The following is a 7,337-nucleotide window of genomic DNA, read 5'->3' on the forward strand; positions in this document are numbered from 1 at the left end:
ATGAAGAACCTAATTCTAGTATAGTAAACCCAATCATCCCAGCTAATAATTTTGAACTTAAACCATCCCTGTTGCAACTAGTGCAACAGAGACAATTCACGGGTCTCACTACCGAGAATCCTAACCAACATTTAAAAATATTTCTTCAATTAGCAGATACTTTTAAAACCAATGGAGCTTCTCCTGAGGCAATACGTTTAAGATTATTTCCTTTTTCCCTCAGAGATAAAGCCCTATCATGGTTAGATTCCCTTCCACCCAATTCCATTACGACTTGGGATAACCTTAGAAGAGTCTTCCTTGCTAGATATTTTCCCCTGAGTAAGACCGCCATTCTTCGAAACCATATAACTAGATTTACCCAAAACCAAGGAGAATCGTTGTTCGAAGCTTGGGAGAGATATAAAGAGTTGTTACGAGCATGCCCACATCATGGTTTAGAAAATTGGTTAATCATTCAAACCTTCTATAATGGACTTCATTACAACACAAAGATGACCATCGACCCTGCCGCAGGCGGTGCTCTGATGAACAAACCTTATCCTGAAGCTAGTGCCCTCATCGAAGATATGGCTCAAAACCATCAATCATGGGGAGTCGAACGAGCGACAGTTGAGAAGAAGGAAGCCCAAGGAGGAGTGCATGAACTAAGCTCTATAGACATGATGCAAGCTAAAATGGACGCATTAGCCCTCAAGGTCGAGCATATGTGCATAAACCCGAATACTGTAGCCGCAGTTTCGTCGGATTATGAGATATGTGGAACCAAAGGACACCAATCTGTAGAATGCAGTCTATTAAACGAAACCCACTCCGAGCAAGTGAACTACACCCAAGGGAACCCATACTCGAATACCTATAACCCTGGATGGAGGAATCACCCGAACTTCTCCTATAAAAACAATAACCCTATTCAAAATAATGCACCTCCGAGACCTAGTTATCAAGCCCCTAGATCAAATCAACCTATGCAACCTGTACCACCAAAGCCGAGCCTTGAGAAAATTATGGAAAATTTTATCACCGCTTAAACCCAACAAAACAAGGAGTTCATGGACCAAAACATTCATGTTAACGAATTGATTACTCAGTTAGGAACCAAGATTGACCAAATAGTTACTCATACCAAGATGCTTGAAACCCAGATCTCTCAGGTGGATTTAAACCAAACCCTCAGACTACACCTGGAGGACAATTCCCTGGACAACCTCAACAAAATCCGAGAGGACAAGCCAATGCCATTACCCTACGAAGTGGGAACGCTTATGATGAGCCACCAAACCCAAGATTGAGTGAATCCAAAACTTCTAAGGAATGTACCAAACCCCCGGACAAAGTAAAGGAACCAGAGGAATCTGAAAACCAGGAAGGTCAAGAGAAAGGAGAAGAACCTAAAGATAAAATTTACGTACCGCCCCCGCCATATAAACCACCTATACCATATCCGCAAAGACTCAAACAAACCCAGATCAATAAACAGTATCAAAAATTTATTAAAGTTATAGAAAAACTTCATGTAGAAATCCCTTTCATAGAAGCCATCACCCAAATACCTTCTTATGCAAAGTTTCTGAAAAAGACATCCTTACCAACACACGTAGACTTGACGATCCGAAGCCTTTGGAATGTAATGCTATTTCCGAGGACAAATTAGCAAAGAAAGATAAAGACCCTGGAAATTTCTCCATTCCTTGTCTTCTGGGTAATCATATCATCGATAAATCTTTTCTAGACTTAGGAGCTAGTGTGAGCTTAATGCCCTTAGCAGTTTGTGAGAGGTTAAACTTAGGAGAATTACAACCCACTAAGATGTTACTTCAGTTAGCCGATAGATCTGTCAAATATCCGATAGGCATTTTAGAAGATGTTCCTGTTAGGATAGGTCAATTATTTATCCCTACTGATTTTGTTGTCATGGACATCAAAGAGGACAATGATATACCAATCCTTCTAGGTAGACCATTCTTATCAACTGCAGGAGCCATAATAGATGTCAAGAAAGGAAAGTTGACATTTGAGGTAGGTGACGAGAAAATAGAATTTATACTTTCGAAATTTCTTATGGCACCTGTGATGGGAGACTCATGTTATGCCTTAGATATCATTGATGAATGTGTTAGAGAATTAGAACAAAAAGAAATTATAAAAACAATTAAGTTACCATCGACCCCCATAAAGGAAGATGATGACTTTAAAGAACCTTACATCGATGATAACCTTTACGAATGTTTATCCCTTACCCCAGATCCTATGCCATGCCCTAAGAAACCAACCTTAGAACTTAAGGAACTGCCTAAGAACCTGAGATATGAGTTCTGTAACACCCCGATAAAAATAAGATAATTATTTAAATTAAGTTAATAGTATATTTATTAATTTAATTAAATAATTGGATTATTATTATTGGATTATTATTATTATTATTATTATTATTATTGGAATAAAAGTTGGAATTAGAAAAGGTCCCATTTGGTGAAAAGAGGTTTTCACGTGAAAACAGAAAAACGACTCAAAAGTGGAAAAGGGAAAAGGGCAAAGAGCCAGAGAACAAGGGTTGAAGAGAGGAAGAGCTCGAAGCTAAAGGATTGCCGGATTAACTCAGGTAAGGGGGGTTTATCATCGTTTAATGGGTATTATGGGATAACATGTAATGGGTAGTGATAAACCATTGATTTGACTCTGATTAGAATGATGTATGCTGAAATTGTGAAATATTGGATGAACGAAATTTGGATCATAATTGAAGGAAATTCGTAGGAATTAGATATAATAATGTTAGAGTTTGTGAAATTGAATAGGGTATGAATTGTGTTAGATGATATGACCGAATACTGTGTAAAATTGGACTGTGGAAGGTGGAATTGGAGAGAGAGAAAACCATAGCAGATCTGGAAATCTGGTTTCTGGTCATACGCGTATGGCACTAGGCAATACGCGTATGAGATGGTCTGGTACGCGTATGGCACTAGGCAATACGCGTATGGATGAGGAAGATGATGTTTTGAACGTGGTTTGACCTCTGTTGGTACGCGTATGGAGAAGTGGTACGCGTAGCATACGCGTATGAGATGGGGTTACGCGTATGGGATTTGGTCAGGAGATGGGCCATACGCGTATGGGACTAGGCAATACGCGTATGGGCAGATTTGTGATTTTTCTGGGCTATTGTTGTGCAGTTTTTGGTTGTTCAGCTGCGTAATGTAATTTAGCTGATGTATGATATAGTAGGGATCATTTCCCGTTGTTTTGAGCAGTGTAGGTATTAGTAGAGTGTGCTAATACTGTGATTATTAATTGGCATGACGTGATATGATTTTGTGATAATATGCTGATGATGTATGATTGTATGCATAATGCTGTGAATGTATGTATTATGTGGAATGGGCTGTTTTATGGCTTAGAGTGTGAGCATATGTCCATTGTGGATTGTTGTTAATGTTGTATGCTAGGTGAGTTAGCGTGCATATTATGGCCTTTATGGTGGTAGCTAATTCCCATGGTGAGGAATTAGTGAGTGAATTATTGTGGATTGTTGTTGATGTTTGCATGCTAGGTGATTAGCGTGCATAGCATAGCCCTTGGGGTGGTAGCTAATTCCCATGGTGAGGAATTAGTGAGTGAGTCACTAGGTCTCAGATGAGTGGGACTAGTGAGCTTGGTAGCCATATCTGGATTTGATCGGTGAGGTTGAACTATATGTTCACGAATAGTCGGTACCGCATGCATGGAGTCTCATTGCATAATGTATGTATGTATGACATATAATATGAATGGATGTATTCCAATATTATACGTGTTGTTTTGGTGATTGTGTTGAGTATGATTTTGGAGTTAATATTGCCGTTACTGATTGTGTGATCTGATTAGGGTGATTGAATGTGTTAACTTACTTAACATTACATGATAATTTATAATGCTTATTATATCGATTGAGGAACTCACCCTTACAACTATGTTTCAGGTAACGGGCAGTGATTGAGTAGAAGCTAGTCCTTGGAGTCTAGTGTAGTTCCTTAGTGGGTCATGCTCTGGTAGATGTAACATCGGGACGGGATGTTTTACTTGTTTTTCATTGATGATTGTTGAACAAGTTTATATGTAATGTGTTACATGTTTAGCATTGTTGTTAGACTTTATCCGCTGCGAATTATGCAAATGTTTTATTTTGATTAAATAAATGAGCATGACAGGATATTTTGGAAAACAATGTGAAGTGTCAAGTGTGACACCCTTTAATTGCATATCTACTCTGATTTATGTTTTGATGTTTTAAATTAAATTTGGGGTATTTTAGAAGGGTGTTACATTAGTGGTATCAGAGCATAGTCGGTCGAGTCGAGTCGTAATTATTCTGTTTCCCTGTACGTGATAGGTGTTGTGTAACCCTATCAGTACTTATTGTTTTAGCTTGTTGGGTTTTCAGAATAGAGATGGCTGGAAGAGGAAGAGACGATGTTGCGATTGCTGAGGCTCTGGGTATGCTAGCTGGAGTACTTGGAGGGAATCCGAATGTTGTGGGAATGGGAGCTGCTCGTCAATTGAGTGAGTTCCAAAAGAACAATCCTCCAATGTTCAAGGGAGCATACGATCCAGCTGGCGCTCAGAGGTGGTTGAAGGAGATCGAGAGGATCTTCCGAGTGACTGAGTGTGCCGATAACCAGAAGGTCAGGTTCGGTACGCATATGCTGTCAGAGGAAGCAGATGATTGGTGGGTTGCTACCCGCACTGAGTTGGAAGCTGCTGGGAATGCTGAGATCACTTGGGCGGTGTTCAGAGAGAGATTCCTGAGGAAGTACTTTCCAGAGGATGTCAGAGGAAAGAAAGAGATTGAGTTCTTAGAATTGAAGCAGGGCAACCGGTCTGTTACTGAGTATGCTGCTAAGTTCACAGAGCTGTCGAAGTATTACACTCCCTATGATGAGGCTACTGGGGAATTTTCAAAATGTGTGAAGTTTGAGAACGGGTTACGTCCCGAGATCAAGCAGGCTATTGGGTATCAGCGGATTAGAGTGTTTTCTGACTTGGTTGACTGTTGCAGGATCTTTGAACAGGATACCAAGGCCAGAGCGGAGAGCTATCAGCAAAGGGTTGATAGGAAGGGCAAGAATCAGAATGATCGTGGGAAACCGTATGCAGCTGGCAAAGGTTTCCAGAGACAGAGTGGGATGAAGAGACCTAGTGGGGGAGACTCCAGTGCCCCTGCTAAGTGTTACAGATGTGGTCAGGCTGGACATCGTATCCATGAGTATACCAATACTGAGAAGAAGTGTTTCAAGTGTGGAAAAGGTGGTCACTTGGCTGCAGAGTGCCGGTTGAAGACTGTGACTTGTTTCAACTGTGGAGAGGTGGGTCATATCAGCCCGCAGTGTCCTAAGCCGAAGAAAGAGAACCAGTCGGGAGGCAAGGTCTTTGCTTTATCGGGTTCTGAGACTTCTGCAGATGATCGTTTGATCCGAGGTACGTGTTATATTAATGGCTTTCCTCTTGTAGCTATTATTGACACAGGTGCGACTCATTCCTTTATATCTTTGGATTGTGATGTGAATCTTAAGTTAGAGATATCTGAGATGCATGGGGGTATGGTGATTGATACTCCTGCGAAGGGTTCAGTGACTACTACTTCAGTTTGTTTAAATTGCCCTTTGAGTATTTTTGGTAGAGACTTTGGGATGGACCTCGTGTGTCTTCCACTAGTGCAGATTGATGTTATCCTGGGTATGAACTGGTTGGTGTTTAACCGAGTTTATATCAACTGTTTTGATAAAACTGTGATCTTTCCTGAGAGTGAGGAAGGAAAGAGTTTGTTTCTATCAGCAAGGCAGGTGAATGAGGCAGTAGCAGATGGGGCAGAGTTGTTTATGCTGTTAGCGACTTTGGAGGCTAAGGATAAACTGGTGATTTGCGATCTAGCCGTGGTGTGTGATTTTCCTGATGTGTTTCCTGAAGAAGTGAATGAATTACCGCCAGAGCGTGAAGTTGAGTTCTCGATTGATTTGGTACCTGGTACTAGGCCGATATCGATGGCTCCGTACCGTATGTCTGCTGTTGAGTTAACTGAATTGAAGAGTCAGCTGGAGGATCTGTTGGATAAGAAATTCATTCGTCCGAGTGTGGCACCGTGGGGCGCACCAGTGTTATTGGTTAAGAAGAAAGAAGGTACTATGAGGTTGTGTGTGGACTACAGGCAACTAAACAAAGTGACGATCAAGAATCGGTATCCTTTGCCGAGGATTGATGATTTGATGGATCAGTTGGTTGGTGCGAGTGTGTTCAGCAAAATAGATTTGAGATCGGGGTATCATCAGATACGTGTAAAAACTGAGGATATTCAGAAGACTGCTTTCAGAACAAGGTATGGACATTATGAGTATTCTGTAATGCCTTTTGGTGTGACTAATGCGCCTGGAGTATTTATGGAGTATATGAATAGGATTTTCCATCCGTACCTAGACAAGTTTGTTGTGGTGTTTATTGACGATATTTTGGTATATTCGAAATCTGAAGAAGAGCATGCTGAACATTTGAGAGTGGTGTTAGGAGTTCTGCGAGAAAAGAAGTTATTTGCTAAACTATCCAAGTGTGAATTTTGGTTAGAAGAGGTTAGTTTTCTTGGTCATGTGATTTCAAGAGGTGGTGTTGCTGTTGATCCTTCTAAGATAGAAGCGGTATCTAAGTGGGAAGCTCCGAAGTCAGTTTCTGAGATAAGGAGTTTTCTTGGACTGGCAGGTTATTATAGGAAATTCATTGAGGGATTTTCTAAGTTGGCGTTACCGTTGACGATGTTGACTAGAAAGGGGCAAGCGTTTGTTTGGGACTCAAAGTGTGAAGAAGGTTTCCAAGAGTTAAAGAGAAGGTTAACTACTGCTCCTATTCTGATATTACCAAGTCCATCGGAACCATTTGAAGTTTACTGTGATGCTTCATTGTTGGGTTTGGGTGGTGTGTTAATGCAGAATAAGCAGGTTGTGGCTTATGCTTCGAGACAACTGAAGGTTCATGAGAGGAACTATCCGACACACGATTTAGAGTTGGCAACTGTGGTATTTGTTCTGAAGTTATGGAGGCATTACTTGTACGGGTCAAGATTTGAGGTTTTCAGTGACCATAAGAGTTTAAAGTATTTGTTTGATCAGAAAGAGCTGAATATGAGACAGAGGAGATGGTTAGAGTTTCTGAAGGATTATGACTTTGGTTTGAATTACCATCCGGGTAAAGCAAACGTAGTGGCTGATGCATTGAGTCGGAAATCATTGCATATGTCTATGTTAATGGTTAAAGAATTGGATTTAATTGAGCAATTTAGAGACTTGAGTTTGGTGTGTGAGAGTACTCACAAT

General features: G+C 40.7%; 1 non-coding gene across 1 annotated transcript; it reads right to left on the reverse strand.

Annotated features, from left to right (window-relative positions):
* Window positions 1-332: 332 nt before the first annotated feature.
* On the reverse strand, window positions 333-439 carry LOC127109836 (small nucleolar RNA R71). Its single transcript, XR_007797086.1, has one exon. It is a non-coding gene; the product is annotated as a small nucleolar RNA R71 (small nucleolar RNA).
* Between the last annotated feature and the right edge of the window lie 6,898 nt (window positions 440-7,337).

The sequence above is a fragment of the Lathyrus oleraceus genome, chromosome 7 (assembly GCF_024323335.1).
Source record: "Lathyrus oleraceus cultivar Zhongwan6 chromosome 7, CAAS_Psat_ZW6_1.0, whole genome shotgun sequence".
In the NCBI taxonomy this organism is placed as follows: domain Eukaryota; kingdom Viridiplantae; phylum Streptophyta; class Magnoliopsida; order Fabales; family Fabaceae; genus Lathyrus; species Lathyrus oleraceus.